We start from the raw sequence: 19,392 nt of genomic DNA, 5'->3' as shown, positions 1-19,392 counted from the left end.
GGCCCATAAACTTCCCACCAGGGCTGGTGAAGTAGCTCATTCCAGTGTCCCAGCGACGTCCGTGTCTTGGCGCGTGTTCACATTTAAATGCTTGGCTGTGCCATCCAGGTGAAATCCTGTGCTGTGTATGTGCACTTCTCTGCAGCCGATGAGCCTTGTGTCTCTGATGCCGTGGTCTCCGCACTTCCCAGTACCCCAGCCTAGCAGCAAGAGGGGTCTGTGGGGGAGGCTGAGAGTGTGGGGGTCTCCTAGTGAAGAGCACCTGTCAGGAGCAGGACGGTCTCAGGTGCCACCTGGAGTGACCTCACAGGCATCATGGCATTGGCTGCTTGCCCTTCCAGTACTCATGGCCAGACTGTTCAGTGAGGATGACCACAAGGCAAGGCAGAAGGAGAAAACGACTTCTGCTGATGGGTTCCAGCCAAGGGGACAGCCTGCGTGTGGGGGACAGCCGGGGTTAGAACGCCCATTTCACAAAGTGACAGCGCCATGCAAAAAGATGAGAAGTTTCTAAAGGTTGAAAGAGATCGCAGAATCCAAGGCAGCCAGCAGCCTTGGTGGGGTCTGAGTTGGCAAAATAAAGCTCTTAAGAGGCTTTTTTTTTTTTTTTTCTGAGAGAGAGAGTGGGCCAAGTTGGACATGGACCATCCGGTTGATGGTGCTGCAAATGGCTGGTAATTGTCTTAGCTATGATAAGGTATCGCAGTCATATGGAAGAAGATCTTCATTTCTTTAGAATGGCCTCCTTTTGAAGACATGCTTGAGTAATTAGGAGAGAGCTGATGTGTGGTTGTCAGTTTCAAGTGGTTCAGCAAAAAAAAAAAATGCACATGTCTGTTACAGAAACACAGCTAAAGCAGACGTGGGAAATGCGAACAGTGAGTTTGTGTGGTGTGAATTCAGGGACCCATTTTACTGTCATTCAAATTTAGTGTCTGTGGGAACAGTGTAACATGAAGAACACAGGCCTGGGGGGTGGCTGGAGCCGCCTGATGCCGGGACACTGAGAACTGGAGTGGGAGGAGACAAGGACAGAGGCCAAGGAGAACTAACAGAGCCCGGCCTCTGGAGGAAAGCAGAGGGGAGGGACCTCGCAGGTGCAGCCGATGGAGAATCCGAGGCTGGAAGAATCGCTAGCATCAGCAAGTCACTTTGGTCTTCCCTACACCTGCCTGGGTGCTCTGACCTCAGGGTGAGCCAAGGCTTCTCCTGCCCTCACCCAGACCCCAGTGGAGGATTCTCCTTTGACGTCGCACCAGGAGTAAGGGGGTTGACATGGGCCGTGACCTCTGAGTGACAAACCAGCATCTTGGTTGGAGCCTGCCCCGCCCACACCACACACAGGCTTGCGTGGTACCACAGCATGAGTGTGTGAAAGGCGCTAAAGCTCTGTTAGGCCACAAAGCAGATAATTCAAAACCAGGTTTCACCTTCTTGCCTCCTCCAGGTTGTCTCGTTGAGAGGGGATTCTGAAGAACAGACCGGAAGCTAAGCTTCTTCAGGAAGCTGGTTTCATATGGTGGTTTAGATTTAAATAGTGATTGTCTAGCACCATTTGAAATCAGTGTTCTTGGAGGAGGCCAAGTGCACTGCCAACAGCGAAGGAAGAACAGGGCAGCCCTGCAGTGGATGTGAGGTTACGCTGCCGGCAGGGGTGTCGCAGATGACCAATCACACGTGGCGTCTCCTACTTAGGATATTCTCGTGTGTGTAATAAGCCTCCTAGGGTGTTTATGCTGCAACACAGACCCCACGGTGCCCGGGTTCAAGGACCAAGTGTGCGAAGGACCTCCAGCCCTCGCGTCCTCCCGTGACCCCTTAGAGGATGACTGATTTCTTTTGGTGTTCAGAGTCAATAGAATTTTCTAGCACCATCTGAAATCGGTTATAATGATTGGGGAAGAGCACCACGCCGCTGACGGCTGAGAGAAGACGCACAGCTGAGCTTTGGGCCCTGAGTAAGGATTGAAGAAACAAACACGTTCCATGGCTCTGACCTGTGTGTGTTTTAGTACTAACAGACTGTCCGTTATGAGCATGTTGCTGATGGTTCTGTTTTAGAGAAAGTCCACTGAATTTGTGGAGATGTTGTCTTGGGGACAGATAAGGAGAGCACACTTGGGTGACATTGCTGACTGCTCCGGGAGACTTGAGGAGCAGCAAGGGAGTGACTGTTGTCAGCGAGAAGCTGCGGCAGCCCGCCTGGAACTCTGGGCTGCACGCATAACCAGCTCCTCCTCGCCCAAGGTTGCCCAGCTCCAAGGGGCTGGAAGTTAAATCTAACCAGACACATAGGAGACAGTAGCGAGGAGAACATGGTTTCATTGTGCAGGACCGAAGCAAATCCGTTCTGGTACAGAAAGCAAAACTTGAAGCATTATCCTAAATTTCACCTGTTTACAATTCTTTAATTCTTTTTTATAATTGTGCATATTTGCGGGGTACAGTGTGGTAAACTCTGTATTCTGTGTGTTAAAGATCGAATCCGGTAAGTTAGTGGTTCCATCTCTTTAAATACTAAAGCGTTTTTATTAACACCGAAGGGTACATAGCCTTGGGATGTGTTGTGACATCTCAGTAAACGTGCACAATGTGAGAGGATCAGATTAGGGTCATTAGCATTTCCTTCTCCTTTGCGTGAGTCTGTGATTGGAACCTCTGAGCACTCAGAAAATACGTACCAGTGTACTGCTAACCACGGTCACCCCACCGGGCAGGGCAGCGCAGACCAACTGCTGCCGTCATCCTGGCCCCTGGCAGTCACCGTTCTGCGCTTAAATCACCTTGCATTGGGTTCCGCACGTGAGAGGGAACATGCTGTATCTGTCTTTCCGTGTGTGGATGATTGCACGCAACGAATTTCCTCCATTTCTGTCCATTTCACTGTGAATCTCGCTATTTCATTCATTTTTACGGCTGAATAACACTGCCTTGTTTATAGACAGCACATTTTCTTTACCCTTTGATCTGTTGGCAAACAGAGCAAAGACCTAAGTGTGAGGCCTGACACTGTGAAATTGCTGGGAGGGTACACAGGGAGAACACTTGCAGACGTTGGTACGGGCAGAGACTTTTTAGGTGAGATTCCAAAAACAAGGGAAGCAAAGCAAAGACAGACAAGTGGGATTCTATCTACCCAAGAAGCTCTTGTAGCGCAGGAGAAACAACTGGCAGGACATGGAGACGGCCGACGGAATTGGGGGAAGATGCTGTCGAGCCGCCGCTCCGAGGAAGGGTTAAACCACACCTTTGGACTAGAAGTTAGGTTGAAAACTGTACTGAGTTTTCTGGGTCCCTGGTGGGGTGGGGGCAGGGACCAGAAACAAGAACAAAGCTTGAGAATGAGCCTCACAGCCGCTCTGCTCCCAGGAGGCCTCCACGCTGCCCCTGCTGGGGTGCTCACGGTGCCAGTCCACCTGCCGACCCCCACGCGTCCTGGCAAAGCCGCACAACCTGACAGTCACGAGATGGTCTCTCCCAAGCTCGTCCTCCCCTCTCACACCCACTTGTTGGGAAGCTCCTCAGCCCCCAGCTCAGTGCATGCTATCTGTGAAGCCTTCACTCTGTGCTCAGTGTCAAGGCCAAGTGCACTGGCGCCATCTTTCTCCTCTCCTCAGAGCCTGCCCATGTGTGTGCACGCCACGCTCTGACACGCGATCTCTCATCATCATCTGTGGGAGGCTGGCCGAGCCTTGTGTACAGGCAGGCGGGCTGGTGGCAGGGCACACTGTACACCCGGTTCTCACACGCGCAGGAGGGCCTCCGTGAAGTCGTCTGCGGCCTGCGCTTCTCAGCTGACGCCTGGTTCCTCTCCATTTTCATCCGCTGGGGGCCTGGGGGAACAGACTCTCTGAGCAATGATAGGATTAAACAGAAGACTGCATGTTCTTCAAAGAGCATGGATCCCTTCTCTTTTTCTTTCCTTTTTTTTTTTTTTTTTTTTTTTAAGATTTATTTCAAAGGCAGAGTTACAGCGAAGCAAAGAGAGAGGTCTTCCATCCGCTGGTTCACTCCCCAGATGTCCACAACAGCCAGAGTGGAACCGATCCGAAGCCAGGAGCCAGGAGCTTCTTCCTGGTCTCCCAGCCAGGTGCAGGGGCCCAAGGACTTGGGCCATCTTCCACTGCTTTCCCAGGACATAGCAGAGAGCTGGATCGGAAGTGGAGCAGCTGGGACTAGAACCGGTGCCCATATGGGATGCCAGCACTGAAGGCGGAGGCTTAGCCACTACACCATAGCACCGGCCCTGAGCATGGATCCCTTCTACACCTCTACCGTGTCGTCATTGGGTGGCCTCTGGGTGGCAGCCATGTGATACCACCCACACCCCTACTGGCCTGCAGGGTGGGTGGTCCCTGCAGACACACAGGAGGGGACAGAATTGCAGAAATGTTCGGTAACTTGCCCGGGGTGGCACAGCAGGTCAGTGGCAGAGTGAACCACGAACGAGGTAGGGAGGATGAGGATGGCGGTGACCACAGCTGATGTACACCTGTTACTTCGTGCCAGGCCCTTCCCAAGTGCGCTTGACAGCCCTTGGAGGTGGCGTCCTCAGCGTCCCCATCCCACATGTGAGAAGCAAACGGAGTGGGCTGAAGCGACCTGCCCGAGACCGTGTCGCGGTCGCGTCTTCTAGTGGGAGTCAAACCCAGGTCTCTGACAGTTCTGCCCAGTGTGGTAGGGTGTGGGAAATGGCCGTGTTATTTCCATAGGCAGCCTCTGAAATGGCCCTGTTGGCTCTCACCCACGGGCGATTGGGTGCTGTGGGCTGGAGTGGACCAGCAGAAGTGGCAGGGTGTCCCCTGTGAGTTAGGTCAGGGCAGGCGGCTGTCCTGTTGTGCTCCTGGGTGCGCTCTCTTCCCCCACCACCCCCTCTCTCCCTGCCTCTCCCTGCCCTGCCACCATGCCAGACACTGCATAGTGGAGAAGCCCACGTCCCGTAAGGACTGCTGCCTTCAGCCAGTGGCGGCCTTGGACTAGGGCCTGCTAAGAGCCACGTGAGGGCCACTGGTGAGCCCCCGGCAAGCAGCTCAGAGATGCGTGCCACTCCCTGCGGCCTGAGAAAGACCCTCCCCCCCAGGAAGCCTCGCACAGCACCGTGGCTTCACAGCTCTGTATTTTGGGGTTGTTTGCTAAGCAGCAATAGATAAACTGATACAGCTCGGAGTGCCAGTGGCTAGCTAGCCTCAGACTTTCTGCGCCCAGGGTCTAGTTTCCTTAGATAGGCTTTCCTGAGAGTCATTTTAGGTTTACAGGAAAGCTGCAAAGAGTGCAAAAAGCTCTTTCCTATCCCTTACTCAGCCGCCTCCGTGGTTACTGTCTTACATAACCAACATACCTTTGTAACACTAAGAAATTCTGTTGCTAGAATCTGACAGCAAATTTGTCATCCATTACAACTGCTTAATAGTACTAAATAGTTACTACTATTTTGTAACTTTATGATATAAGATTGTGTTTAAAAACTATCACCTAACTGCTTAAACATACTTTGCATCATTTCCAAGTGATGCCAAAAGAAAACGAAATAAGCGTAGACTCCTCAAGAAAGAGTGCACGGTTGCCTAACACAGAAAGGACATCCCTGTTTCTTTCAGGTTGCTCTGGTTAGGCTTCCTAAAGCGTATCAATGGGAAGACCAAATGATGGATCAGCAACTAACAGTCATTGAGCTTTGGGTAGATCCCAAAAAGCCAGTAAATGAGACAGGATTCTAAAACACTTGCTGGTTAGCCTCACAGAAAAGCTAAACCATTAAAAATTCAAAGGTGTACTCTAAGGCCACAAATGAGCCGCCAAGTGTTGGTGGCCAAGGTTTGGGTCTTGGCCAGCCCTGAGGCACCAGCTCCCCAGAGTATCAGTAATTGACTAATTTGAAAAAAAAAAAAAAAATGATATGGAAGAAGAAGGTACCCCAGGAGAGAAATTAATCTAATTAGGAAAAAAGGAGCAAACCAGAGTGTAGGGACTGGCACTGTGGGGCAGCTGGTTAAACCACCACCTGCAGTGCCAGCAACCCAACGTGGGCACCAGTTCAAGTCCCAGCTGCTCGACTTTTCATCCAGCTCCCTGCTCATGTCCCTGGGAAAGCAGCCAAAGATGGCCCAAGTTCTTGGCCCCTTGCATCCACGTGGGAGACCTGGATGAAGCTCCTAGCATAAGCCTGACACCGCTCTGGCCATTGCAGCCATTTGGGGAGTGAACCAGGTGATATGAGATATCTCTCTCCCTCTTTGTAACTCTGCCTTTTAAATAAATAAATCTTAAAAATTAAAAAAAAAAAATGTCAGCTCATTCCCATGGTAGTACCATGCTCACGGAGTTTAAGTTTTCTCCTCTCCACTATTTTGAAATGAAAGTGTCAGATGACAAGCAAGCAGACTGCGGAGTTTTCTGGGGAAGTGCATGCATAAATGATTTCTGACACTGTAGTGCATCGTGAGCTTAGTTCATAATTCATTTCTGTCTGTTGTGCCTAAAATACAACGTTGGCTCCTCAGAATGATGACAGATCCTCAGATACGAGAGGAATCGTAAATCGTCAAAAGCTAAGCTGATAGTCACCATCCTGTGCTTACTAAAGCAGAAGAATGTGTGTGTTATAGACACTTTGTCAACAAGTCTCGCTTACCGAAAATAAAATAGACCACATACGGTATCTCTCCAGTATCCGTTCTCCAGTGTTCTGGACATTGTGTAGTCATTGAGGTAAAATCCACATAGCATCGGCTTCACCACTCCAGGCATTTTGCAGTGTACCTGTCAGCCTTCCAGGGCTTCCCCGGTGGTGTGCATTCCCTGCCCGGCTGCTCGTAGCCTCTGTCTGGGTATCAGGTATTGGCGCTCTCCGCTGTGCTCAATCTAATTACCACCTGTCTGTTCCCTTGCAGAGATGTTGTTGACAGCTCTCATCTGCTAATGACTACACTCCCCATCGCTTAGCCTTTATTGGTTGACACTCACTCTTTTATCATCCTATTAGTGGGATTTCAGAAGGAAACAGTGATAAACCCATGTGTGTTCCCGTATTTAACTGAATTAGACACTGTGATACACCGTAGCGCAGGGAGAGCTCCAAGTCAGGTGGCCTGGGTCTGCTCCAGCTCCAGCCATCGGACTGCCCTGTTTTTGTGGAACTCTGTTTTTGCGTTTGCAAAACAGGTTAGTGCCCGTAGGATCCCTTTGATGGGCTCTAACAAAAGCCGTGGTCTCTCTCACTTTAAAATTTAAAAAGCAAAAAACCTCAAATGTACAAATGCACGTACATACAGATTAAATATTATGGAGAGGTCACCGGTCTCCCAACCCTTCTGTGAACCTTCCAAGGATGTTAAATCTCAAGTTCAAAACCCCTGACCTGTATCATCTGGGAGGTCACCTTTAGATCTGCCATTCTGATTCTGAGCTGTAAGGTTTAAGCATCATCAATTTCAAAGATGACATTGCAATTTGTCCTTTCAAAAAAAAGCTTACAGGAGGCGGCACCGTGACTCACTAGGCTAATCCCCCGCCTTGCAATGCTGGCACACCAGGTTCTAGTCCCGGTCGGGGCACCAGATTCTGTCCTGGTTGCCCCTCTTCCAGGCCAGCTCCCTGCTGTGGCCAGGGAGTGCAGTGGAGGATGGCCCAAGTGCTTGGGCCCTGCACTCCATGGGAGACCAGGAGAAGCACCTGGCTCCTGGCTTCGGATCAGCGTGGTGCGCCGGCCATAGCAGCCATTTGGGGGGTGAACCAACGGCAAAGGAAGACCTTTCTCTCTGTCTCTCTCTCTCACTGTCCACTCTGCCTGTCAAAAAAAAAAAAAAAATCTTACAGGAGAGTTTTCAAACTGTACTACTTATTAGGAAGCCAAGCAGCTGATGAGGCTGTGAGTTTGTCTGACCTCAACTCGGGGAGGGTCCAGGAGCTTTGCAATCTGGGCAACTTGTAGACTTGCTGTGCGGCATGGCTGTGGGTGGAGCGTGGCTGAGGCCAGAGAAACCCTCACTCGCTTACCCCAGACGGTGCCCAGAAATCTCAGTGGGTGTGTGGCATCCAGGATGGTGCAAGGTGTGGGAGCCCCTACCTGGCCGAGCGCTCTGAAGGCCAGAAATCCCGAGTAAGGGTGGCAGGAAAGAGATTCAGCGAAACCACAGGTCGGGTAGCAGCGTCCGCTGCGTGCCCGAGTAGCGCAGCCTGGGTTTTGGTCTCCGTTTCCAGCTCCTCAGGGCAGCGTAGCTGCTGGGATTCTGTGCACGTTGTATTCTCTGGCTGACGAGCGAGGTGATTGCTTCAAGGGCTGCAGGGAGAAGCTGCCAAGCAGAACTCTTTTCTCTGTCGCTGGTAGATTTTGCCTGGCTCCAGGGGGAGGAATTGTTCCAAGAAATTGAGCAGCATTCTGGTTACAGTCCCTGGCCTCCCGACCCATGGTGCACAGCCCTGTGCTATGGAATATCTTCATCGGTTCCTGGTTGAGGCTGCTTGGAGCCCCAGAGGCGCCAGCACAGTGTGGCTGCCACCGCCCTTGAACCTCGGGCTGCCGTCCTTTGCTTTGGCTTTTGACTTCCCCCTTGTCTCTTTTCCATGCAGGAAGGCAGAGTTGAGTCTGCTGAGTACAAGTTGTTATTTGAAAATATGTTTATGCTTAGCTGACACCTAAAAATTATGCATGTTTATAAGGTATCATGGGATGTTTCCAGACAGGTCTGCATTGTGTAATGTCCAATCGGTATCCAAACCTATCTCATCAAATGTGTAGCATTTCTTTATGATGAAGACCTTCAAAGCTTTTTGTTTTGAGGGGTCTTAATTATTCAGTACTTTTCCATTATCTGTAGTCACCCTGCTATGCAGTGAAATGCCAGGACGTCTAATGTCTGTCTGACTGTAATTTAGTAGCTGTCAATCAGCCTGTGCCTGTTTCTCCGTAGCCTCTGGGAACCACCATTGCATTCTTTGCTTTTGTGAGATCAGCTTTTTTTTGGATTCCACAGATGGATGATACTATGTACTCCTTGCCTTTCTGCGCTTGGCTGATGACACTTAACCTGATGACCCCTAATTCCACTGTAGTCTTGCAAGTGACAAGATTCCATCCTTTGTTATGGCTGAGTAGTATTCCATTGAGTATATGCACCGCATTTGCTATTTCCTTTTGGCAATGAATGAACACTTGGGTTGCTTGCTTTTCTTGGCTGTTGTGAATGGTGCTGTGGGTAGTGCCATCTCTCGACAGACTCATCTCATTTCCCTTGGATACTTACCCAGCTGGATGATACGGCGGTTCTGTTTTTAGTGTTTAGGAGAACTTGCATGTGTTTTCCACAGTGACTGCACCAGGTAACAGTGCCACCAGCAGTGCACAAGGCTGCCCTCTCTCCACATCCTGGCAAGTGCGTTTTTCCTTTGTCTGTTTGGTAATAACCTTTCTGACTGGCATAAGGTGGTTTCTTGTTGTAGTTTTGATTTGCATCTCCTTTATGATCAATGAAATTGAACATTTTCTCATGTATTTGTTAGTGATTTGAATGTCTTTGAGAAATGTCTGTTTAAGTGTGCCAATTTTAAAAATTAATAATGATGGTGATTTGCTGTTGAGTAGAGTTCCTGATACATTCTGGGTATTGATCTCTTGTCAGTTGCGAAGTTTGCGAATATCTTCTTCTTCTTTTATTTATTTATTTATTTATTTATTTTTTGGCAGGCAGAGTGGACAGTGAGAGATAGAGACAGAGAGAAAGGTCTTCCTTTTCTGTTGATTCACCCTTCAATGGCTCCCATGGCCAGCGCACTGTGGCCAGTGCACTGCGCTGATCCAAAGCCAGGAGCCAGGTACTTCTCCTGGTCTCCCATGTGGGTGCAGGGCCCAAGGACCTGGGCCATCCTCCTCTGCCTTCCTGGGCCACAGCAGAGAGCTGGATGGAAGAGGGGCAACCGGGACAAAATCCAGCACCCCGACCAGGACTAGAACCCAGGGTACCGGCGCCGCAGGCGGAGGATTAGCCTAGTAAGCCGCGTCACCAGCCGTGAATATCTTCTATAGGTTGTCTCTTCATTCTGTTGATTGTCTCCTTTGATGTGTAGAAAGTCTTCAGTTTGATGAAATAGCATTTGTGGGTTTTTGCTTCCATTGCCTATGCTTTTGGGGTCTGATCCAAAAACTCCTTTCCCATTCCAATTCTTGAAGTATCTCTCCTGTTCCCTTCTAGTAGTTTCAAAGTTTCAGATCTTAAACTTAGGTCTTTAATCCATTTTATCTTCTCAAGCATTTTTAAAGTTATTTATATTTATTTAAAGAGATCAGATTTCATTATATATTGTTCTAAGGGCATAATGATTGGGGCTGCCACTGTGGCATCATGGTCGCCAGCATCCCATATGGGCGCCAGTTTGAGTCCCGGCTGCTCCACTTCTGATCCAGCTCCCTGCTGATGGCCTGGGAAAGCAGTGGAAGATGGCCCAAGTGTTTGGGCCTCTGCACCCTTGTGGGAGACCCAGAAGAAACTCCTGGCTTCAGATTGGCCCAACTCTGGCTGTTGTGGCCATTTGGGGACTGAGCCAGCAGATGGAAAATCAATTTCCCCTCCACCCTGCCCCTGTAACTCTACCTTTCAAATAGATGAATAAATCTTAAAAAAAAAAAAAATAGGGACTGGCACTGTGGTATAATGGATAGGGCCCCCACCTGCAGTGCTGGCGTCCCATATGGGCACTGATTTGAGTCCCAGCTGCTCCACTTCCAGTCCAGCTCTTTGCTATGGCCTGAGAAATCAATAGAAGATGGATCAAGTCCTTGGGCCCCTGCACCTGCTTGAGAAACCCAGAAGAAGCCTGGCTCCTGGTTTCAGGTTGGCCCAGCTCCAACTGTTGCAGCCATTTGGGGAGTGAATCAGCAGATAGAAGACTCCCTCCCTCCCTCCCCGCCCCCCCCCCCCCCGGCTCTGACTCTCTGGCTCTGACTCTCTGTAGCTCTACCTTTCAAATAAATAAATAAATAACTTAAAAAGAACATAATGATACTTCCCATCCATCCTCCTTCCTTTTTTGTTTTTAATTTTTGTAATAACATCCTTTCAATTTACTTTATAATCACAAGCTTAATCCTCCACTAAATAAAAAATTCAGCAAGTAGAAAATAGAAATACCACTGTCCCTCAGGAATATAGACAAGGGCTCTAAACAGTAATGAAATCTCAGGATGTCAATTTCACTCATATTCATTACATCTTTTGTGCTCTATATCTTAGCTGCCACATAGAGAGAAAGCGTGATACTTGTCTTTTTGGAATTAGCTTATTTCACTAAGCATGATGTTCTCCAGTTGCATCCATTTTTGTTGCAAAAGACAGGATTACATTATTTTTTAGGCAGAGTAGAATTCATCATATATAAACACCACATTTCTTTATCCAGTCATCAGTTGATGGACGTCAGTGTTGATTCCGTGTCTTCACTTTTGTGAATGAGTTGCTTTAAACATGATTGTACAGATAGCTCTTTCATATTCTAGTTTCATTTTCTTTCTGTAAATTCCCCGGAGTGGATGGCTGGGTCCTATGGCAGGACCATTTTCAGATTTCTGAGGAATCTCCTACTCCCTTCTATAATGGTTGTACTGGTTTCTATTCCTACCAGTAGTTGATTAGGGTACGCTTTTCTAGACATCCTCACCAGCATTTGTTATTCTGTGACTTTTAAATGATAGCCATTCTAACTCGTGTGAGGTGAAACCTCCTTGTGGTTTTTATTTGCGGTTCTACGATGGCTAGTGATCCTGAGCACCTTTTCATGTGTCTCTTGGCCATTTTTATTTCATCCTTTGGAAAATGCCTGTTCATACCCTTGACCCATTTCTTAACTGGATTTTTTTTTAGTTTCTTGAGCTCCTTATATATTCTTAATATTAATCCTTTATCAGATGTATAGTTTGCAAATATTTTCTCCCATTCTGTTGGTTCTGTTTTCACTTTGTTGATAATGTCCTTTGCTGTACATGAACTTCTTAGCCTGATGTAATCCCATTTGTCTATTGGCTTTTTAAAAAAATAAGATTATTTATTGGAAAGAGTTACAGAGAGGCAGAGAGAGAGAGAGAAAAAGAGAGAGAGAGATCTTCCATCCACTGGTTCACTCCCCAAATGGCTGCAAACAGCCAGAGTTGAGCCTATCTGAAACCAGGAGCCAGGAGCTTCTTCTGAGTCTTCCATGTAGGTACAGGGGCCCAAGGACTTGGGCCATCTTCCACTGCTTTCCCAGGCCATAGCAGAGAGCTGGATCAGAAATGGAGCAGCCAGGACTTGAACCAGCACCCTTATAGGATGCCAGCTCTGCAAGTGATGACCTTACCCACCGAGCCACAGCACCAGCCCCTATTTTGGCTTTTATTGCCTGTGCTTTTGTGAATCTTATCCAGGAAGTCCTTGCCTATGCCAGTGTCTCCTCTGTTTTCCTCTCATCGTTTGCTGGTTTCAGGAATTAAGTTTAGAACCCTAATCCATTGTGAATTGATTTTTGTATAGCGTGTAAGATCTTCGTGTGCGGAGATCCAATTTTCCCAGTACCATTTGTTGAAGAGACTGTCCTTTCTCCAGGGAGTGATCTTAGCTCCTTGTCAATAATTAGTTGATAATAGGTGCATGGATTAATTTCTGGGGTTTCTATTCTGTTCTGTTGGTCCATGTGCTATTTTTATACCAGTACCAGGCTGTTTTTTATTATAACTGCCCTATAATACAGTGTTGAAATCTGGCATTGTGATGCCTACAGCTTTTTATTGTTTAACATTGATTTAGCTATTCAGGTCTCTTGTATCTCCATATGAATTTTAGGATAATTTTTTCCTAGATCTGAGAAAAATGTCTTCAGTGTTTTGATTGTTATCACATTGAATCTGTAAATTGATTTGAGGAATATGGACATTTTGATGATATTAATTCTTCCAATCCATGAACATGTGAGATTTTTCCTTTTTTGTGTCATTTTCTCTTTCTTTCAGTTTTGTGTCTTCTATTTCTTTCATTAATGTTTTGTACTTTTCATTAGAGAGAACCTTCACATCCTTGGTTAAATTTATCCTAAGGTATTTAAACTTTTTTGTGGCTATTGTGAATGGGACTGATCTTATCTTTCTCAACCATGGAATTGTCTGCGTATACAAAGGCTATTGTTTTTGTGTGTTGTTCTATATTCTGCACCTTTGCCAAGCTGTCTTATGAGTTCCAATGACATCTTAGTGGAGTCTTCGGGTTCCTCTATGTATATAGGATCATGGTCTCTGCTAACAAGGATAATTTGACTTCCTCTTTTCCCATTTGTATCCCTTTGATTTCTTTTTCTTGCCTAATGGCTCTGGCTAAAACTTCCAGAACCTTATTGAATAGCAACGGTTAGAGTAGGTATCCTTGTCTGGTTCCAGATCTTAATGGAAATGCTGGCTATGGGTATGTCACATTGAGGAATGTTCCTTTTATACCCAGTTTGCTTAAGGGTTTTTATTATAACAAGATGTTATGTTTTATCAGATGTTTTCTCTGCATGTATTGAGTTAATTATATGACTTTTAGTCTTCAATTTGCTAATGTGATGTATCACATTCATTTCTTTGTGTATGTTGAACCATCCCTGCATGCAGGGTATAAATCCCACTTGGTCTAGGTGGATGGTGTTGTTGATGTGTTGTTGGATTCGATTAGCTGGTATTTCATTGAGGATTTTGCATCTATGTTCATCAGGGATATTGACCTATAGTTATCTTTCTTTATTGTATCTTTTTCTGGTTTTAGAATTAAGGTGATGCTGGCCTCATGGAAGAGTTTTGAAGGTTTCCCACCCTTTCAATGGTTTTGAAAAGTTTAAGAAGAATTGAGATTAGTTCTTTAGAAGTTTGGTGGAATTTAGCATTGAAGCCATCTAGTCCTGGGCTTTTCTTTGTTGGTAGGATCTTTATTACTGATTCAGTATCTCTGTCTTGGCTATTGGTCTGTTTAGGTTTTCTGTGTCTTCATGCCTCAATGGTAGGTTGTATGTGTCCAGAATCTATCCATTGCTTCTCTATTTTCTAATTTGTTGGTCTATAACCGTTTGTAGTAATTTCTGATGATTCTTTTTATTTTGTGATATCCATTTGAACATTTCCTTTTTCATCTCTGATTTTATTAATTTGGGTCTCTGCTCCCCCCCCCCCATTATTTTTTCAATGGCCCAGCTTTTAATCCATTTTCAGTTGATTTTTGTGCATGGTGAGAGGGATATAGTTTCATTCTTCTGCATGCGGATATCCAATTCCCAGCACCATTTATGGAAAAGACTCCTATTTTTCCAATGCCCATTCATAGCACTTTTCTTAAAGATCACTTGGCTTTAGATACGTAAGTCTACTACTAGGGTCTCCATTCAGTTGCTTTGGGCTGTGAGTCTGTTCTAATGCCAATACTATGCTGTCTTTTTTTTCTTTTTTTTTTTTCTTTTTTTTTTTTTTTTTTTTTTTGACAGGCAGACTGGACAGTGAGAGAGACAGAGAGAAAGGTCTTCCTTTGCCGTTGGTTCACCCTCCAATGGCTGCCGCAGCTGGCGTGCTGCGGCTGGCGCACCGCGCTGATCCGAAGGCAGGAGCCAGGTACTTCTCCTGGTCTCCCATGGGTGCAGGGCCCAAGTACTTGGGCCATCCTCCACTGCACTCCCTGGCCACAGCAGAGAGCTGGCCTGGAAGAGGGGCAACCGGGACAGAATCCGGTGCCCCGACCGGGACTAGAACCTGGTATGCCGGCGCTACAAGGCGGAGGATTAGCCTAGTGAGCCGCGGCGCTGGCCTATACTATGCTGTCTTAACTACTATAGTTTTGTAATATCTTTTTAAGTCAGGTAATGCAATGCCTCCTATTTTATTCTTTCTATTCAAGTTTGCTTTGGCTATTCAGGGTCTTTTGTGGTTTCACACAGATTTTAATAGTGGTTTATTTTTATTTCTCTGGGAAATGTCATTGGTGTTTTGTCATGGATTACACCTTGGCTCTGTAAGTCACTTTGGGGAACAGGGACATTTGAGGATATTAATTCTTTCAGGTTTATACACAGGACGTCTGCATGTCTTTGTGTCTTCTCTATTTTCTTTCATCAGTGCTGTTTTGACTGTAGGAAGCTTTTGTCTCTTTGGTTAGATTGATTCCTAGACACTTTTGTGTCTTTTTCTTCCTTCCATCCTTCCCTGCTTGAATGGCATTACCTGCTTGATTGCCTTTTTCCAGATAATCCACTCTTGATGCATAACAGTGCTGATTTTTGCGTGCTGACTTTGGTCCTGCAGCTTTGCTGACCTTAGCTTCCCAGTTCTCATGGGTCTTTGATGCAGTCTGGGGTCATGTCATCTGCAAACACTGACAATTAATTTTGTCCTTTCTGATTTAGATGCCATTTTTTTTCTTTTTCTTGCCTATTGCTCTGGTTAGGACTTCAGAACTGCGTTGAATAAAAGTGGTGAAATTGGCCATCCTTGTGTTGCTCCAGATCTTTGAGAGAAGGCGTTCAGCTTTGTCCCATTCAGCACGGTGCTCACTACTGACCTGTTGTATGCAGCATTTAGTATGTCGAGGTGTATTCCATTCATAAGCCGTTTGTTCGGAGATGTATAATGAAGAGATGTTGGGTTTTATCAAATGCCTTCTCTGCATCTATGCAGATGGTCATCCTGTTTTTTCCTTCTTTCTGTTGATGCGGTGTGTCATGTTCATTAACTTGTATACATTGAACCACCATTGTATCCCTAGAGGAATCCCACTTGCTCATGGTGAATATTTTTAAACCTTTGTGTATTTTAAAGGCAGAGTGAAGCGGACAGATGTCCTGTCTGCTGGTTCACCCCTGAAATGGCTGCAACAGCCAGGGCTGGGCCGCACTGAAAACAGGAGCCAGGAACTCCATCTGGGTCTCCCACTTGGGTACAGGGGCCCAAATAACTGGCCACCTTTTGCTGCTTTCCCAAGCACATTAGAAGGAAGCTGGATAGGAAGTGGAGCAGCTGGGACTCAGACTTGAACCGACACTCTGATACAGGATGCTGAAATGCGAAACAGCAGCAGCTCAACCCACTGCACCACAATGTCGGCTCCAGGAATGAACTTCTTAATATGCCCTTGAACTCAGTTGCTTCTATTTTGTTGAGGATTTTTGCATCAGTGTTCATCAAGGATATTGGCCCATAGTTTGCTTTTTGTGGTCTGTCCTTGTCTGGTTTTGGTATCAAGGTTATGCTGGCCTTGGAAAATGAGTTTGGAAGAATTCCCATCTCTTCTAGCTTTTGGAATAGTCTAAGAAGAATTGATGTTAGTTCTTTGTTTAATGTTTGAGAAAATTGAGCAGTGAAGCCGTCTGGTCCTGAGGTTTTTGATTCCCACCCCTCTTATTCCTGATTCAGTCTAACCACTTACTATTGGGCTGTATAGATTTTCTTTCTCCAGGATTCAGGATTTGCAAGGTGTGTATGTACTGGAGTTTATCCATTTCTTCTAGATTATCAGAGATATTGTTGTATAATTGTCCATACTAAGAGTTGAGTCTGTTGAGTAAATATAAAAAGCAATGTTTGACTATTAATTACAGCACCAACTTCACCATCAATCATTACTTGTTTTTAAGATTTTTTTATTTGAAAGACAGAGTGACAGAGAGGGAGAGACAGAGAGAGGAAGAGAGAAGTCTTCCATCTCCTAGTTCACTCCCCAAATGACCACAACAGCTGAGGCTTGGCCAGGCGGAAGCCAGAAACCTGGAACTCCAACTGGGTCTCCCACACAGGTGGCAGGGGCCCAGGCACTCGGGCCTTCTGCTGCTTTCCCAGGCTCATCAGCAGGATGCTGGGTGGAGGGCAGAGCAGCTGTGAATCAAACCAGCACCCACATGAGATGCTGGCCTCACAGCAACTGTTCAGCCCACTGTTCCACAACACCAGCACCCGGGCACTACTTCTAAGAGAGAGGTTTTTAACAACATTTGCCTGCATTCTGCAGTTGGTCAAACAGAGGCACCAGGAGGGGGAGTTGGCTCAGGACCCATGCGGGGGCAGCTTGATGAGCACTGAGAAGATTTGGGCGTCTTCTCGATTCCACTGCTGAGCTGGGCTTTGCTTTTTCCCAGCAGTGGTGCTGAGAACCCCCCAGAAATGGTGTTTTGTTAGCAAGTTGGCTGGAAGATTTTAGCATTGGTCTTCCACTCCCATGAGCCACACCCCTCATTTTCTCTCCCTTCTCCGTGAGGACCAAGGAGCAAACTTTGGCTGCCCATTCTGGAGCCACCCTGTTTTGTATAAGTTTCTTCCCAAAGGTGGCCTTAGTGCCAACCGGCCAGCCCAGCTCCCTGCGTGGGAACAATGGGAAAGTGCCCTGGAAGGGTACGTGCTGGCGCTGCCCTGGTATGTGGGTGCGGTCAGGAAGCTTTGGGCCAAACTGTACAGACTTGCTGTCTCGGGATTAGCAGCTGCAAAGGCCGAGAGCACATGATGGGCAGCAGGCGTGTGGCTTCCTCCTGGGAAGCGAGACGGGTCTGTAGATGGACAAGGAGCTTTCTCATCAGCAGACATGGCAACATGGGGGGACATCCAAGAGGAGGATTGGAAGGGCGATGGTGATGCTTCTACTGCTTCTGCACAGTCTGCCCTCATGAAAGAAAGCTGTCCCCGACATGATGGCCCTCGACCAATCGAGTCAACCCCGAACATGTCGGACACCACCCACCAACTTGGGTTGGGCAGAACATGGCTCAGGCTTGGCAGAGGGTGAGTCACCAAGACCGTGCCAAAGGCTTGATGTGGCAGGAGGTGACAGGACAAAGGTAGCAGAGTGTGCCAGCTGGGCACCAGCCTTCCTAGCTGTTGGAACTGGTCTCAGGGAAGGACAGCCCTTGGGTGTGCTTTTATAGGAGGTATCTGCACTCTGTGCACAGAGCTGCCTCTCCCTGCAGGCTTCCTGTGACTGAACAATCCAGAGAAGGTCAAGGGCAGGCAGCACAAGGACAGAGGGGTGAAGTGTGCGTTGCATAAACACGCGTGCTCTGATCCCAGCTCACTGACTGACATTCTGCCTCTGTCAAGAGAGTAAACAAAAACAGTTGGGTAGGAAAAGTCTGGGAGAATGAAAGAATGAAACCTCAGCAACAAAACAGGAGACGAGAGAGTCTTGGGGAAACTGCACCGGCGAGTGACTGGAATGGCTTTGGAGGAGACTGGGAGGCCGCCTCTCTGATCAGACATGGAGGAAACACTGGCCTGGTTTTCCCTGTTCTAAGATGGGGTCAGTAGCAGGGCCTCCTTGAGGTATCTGAAAAGGGAAGGCGGCAGTGTCTAAGAGGAGAAGACGAGGGCTTGGGAACACACGTGTTGACCTGTGTCATCCCATGTTGAGGCTGCTGCTGTGTCCCTGGGGCCCGCGGCAGGGCTTCCTCGGTGCCGTGGCAGGTGATGCCCGCTGAGCTGTGCCGTCAGGGTCCCAGAGGAGCAGGGCCTGGTGTCAGGTCCACTGGGCCTTCCGCAGTGCAGCATTGGACTTGGAAGCAGCGTTCTTTTCCTTGTGGGAGCTCAGCAGTCATCCAGTTGAATAGAGACTTAGCACACACCGTGTTCCAGGCCAGAGGCGGTTTCCCCACGGCGCGCCCAGAGCTCTGCTCCTGGGCCTCTTCCCACCCGAAGGTGTTGGTGGAAGCAGTTAAATTGGCTGCAAGGACCGTCCTTTTGTGCTATTAAAGAAGCTTGAGATGCAGTTGGAGTCTGATCAGCACGCCATGGCTTTAACATGGAAGTACTCTTTATGTTCTAAGAAGGGGACCCCTGAGGGGTGGGGAGCTCACCATGCGTAAGGACAAGAAAGGCGCTCCGGTCCTGTTGCTGAGCTGTGTTCTCCCAGGCTGCTCAAGAGAACCATCGTGCAGTGTCCAATTCCTGCATGTCCCTTTGTTGGCACCTCCTCCGCACGCTAATCCCTTCCCGTTGTGTTTGCACACAGCTGCTGGAGACGAAGCCACACTCTGTGTCCGTGCATCGGATTACATGCGCTCTGCCCCAGCCTGCCTGGGATTGCCCTTTCCCAGGCTGGCAGTCCTTGGAGGAAAAACAATGCACCCAAGCTCCCAGCAAGCAGGAGTCCACAGATCCAGGCCCAGCACCTCACAGTAAAGTGGAATTCCTCATTGAGTGTACATGTGTGGTGGCCCAGACCCCATTAACTGAGATAGATACACCTGCCCCCTCACCTGAAGTTGAAGGTGAGTGGAAGGTAAGCCCAGAGCTCGGGTCTCTGATGAATTCTCCCTGGTTAGGGTTCAGACCAGAATTGGCAAGCATCCCATAATAGTTCTTCCAACACGTGGCACCTCTGGTGACACAGAAGGTACATCCCACTTCATGTTAGCATCACCCACACTCACGTTGTT

The 19,392-nt window shown here is 47.7% G+C and overlaps 2 non-coding genes across 2 annotated transcripts; both read left to right on the top strand.

Annotated features, from left to right (window-relative positions):
- Window positions 1-1,505: 1,505 nt before the first annotated feature.
- Window positions 1,506-1,569, top strand: MIR29B-1 (microRNA mir-29b-1). Its single transcript, NR_162480.1, has one exon. It is a non-coding gene; the product is annotated as a microRNA mir-29b-1 (primary transcript).
- Window positions 1,570-1,828: 259 nt separating this feature from the next.
- MIR29A (microRNA mir-29a) lies at window positions 1,829-1,888 on the top strand. The gene has a single exon (NR_162479.1). It is a non-coding gene; the product is annotated as a microRNA mir-29a (primary transcript).
- Window positions 1,889-19,392: the final 17,504 nt, after the last annotated feature.

The sequence above is a fragment of the Oryctolagus cuniculus genome, chromosome 3 (genome assembly GCF_964237555.1).
Source record: "Oryctolagus cuniculus chromosome 3, mOryCun1.1, whole genome shotgun sequence".
NCBI classification, from domain to species: Eukaryota; Metazoa; Chordata; class Mammalia; order Lagomorpha; family Leporidae; genus Oryctolagus; species Oryctolagus cuniculus.
The sequence above is the reverse complement of the archived record's forward strand: the minus strand, read 5'-3'. Positions and strand labels throughout refer to the sequence as shown.